Source organism: Stegastes partitus, unplaced genomic scaffold, assembly GCF_000690725.1.
Source record: "Stegastes partitus isolate 25-593 unplaced genomic scaffold, Stegastes_partitus-1.0.2 Scaffold783, whole genome shotgun sequence".
Taxonomy (NCBI): Eukaryota; Metazoa; Chordata; class Actinopteri; family Pomacentridae; genus Stegastes; species Stegastes partitus.
The window spans coordinates 400,035-400,632 of record NW_007578514.1 but is presented as its reverse complement, the minus strand read 5'-3'; the positions used below and the strand labels follow the sequence as shown (position 1 = coordinate 400,632).

General features: G+C 41.3%; 1 protein-coding gene across 1 annotated transcript in view; it reads right to left on the bottom strand.

The window, feature by feature from the left end:
- Positions 1–217: 217 nt before the first annotated feature.
- Positions 218–598, bottom strand: part of plekhg4 (pleckstrin homology domain containing, family G (with RhoGef domain) member 4) — a 52,258-nt gene continuing 51,877 nt past the window's right edge. The window contains exon 23 of the mRNA XM_008292084.1: positions 218–486. The gene's annotated coding sequence lies outside the window, so the exon portion shown is untranslated. The remainder of the gene's footprint in view (positions 487–598) is intronic.

The following is a 598-nucleotide window of genomic DNA, read 5'->3' as shown; positions in this document are numbered from 1 at the left end:
TTAGTAAATAAATCTATAAAAACACGTTTTCAGTTTGATCCACTTCAAATAGAACAAACTGGACAGAAAGTTCTGAAGCAGCTGGTTTGATCTGAAACTCTTTGTGAAGATTAAAACCAGCGGATTGGATCAGAACCAAAGATTGTTGAAACATTTTCTCACTCAAACAGAACCATGATTATGACACACAAATAAACATTCAGAACTTCACTCAGACTCACGTTTCCAACAAACTCATTTATTCTTCAAGTAACAAAAGTTCAGCTGTGGATTATTTACACTCATGTACAGTCGGTCCAAAGACCCAGGACCAGTTCTGAGCCGGTCCTCCTCTGAGCCGGTCCTCCTCTCCGAGCCGGTCCTCCTCTCCGACAGAACCACTGATAAACTCTAACTCCTTATTTACACCACAAACTGAAGCTCATAAATAAACCAGACCAAGTCCAGATGAAACGCTGACTTCAACTCGAACAGCAGCAGACGGACCTGCAGACACACAGAACCAGAACCAGAACCAGTTATAGGAACAAGCAGACTCAGTGTTTCGGTGAATCTCATCTCAAACATTTAAAGACTATAAACTGTTCGATGATTGACG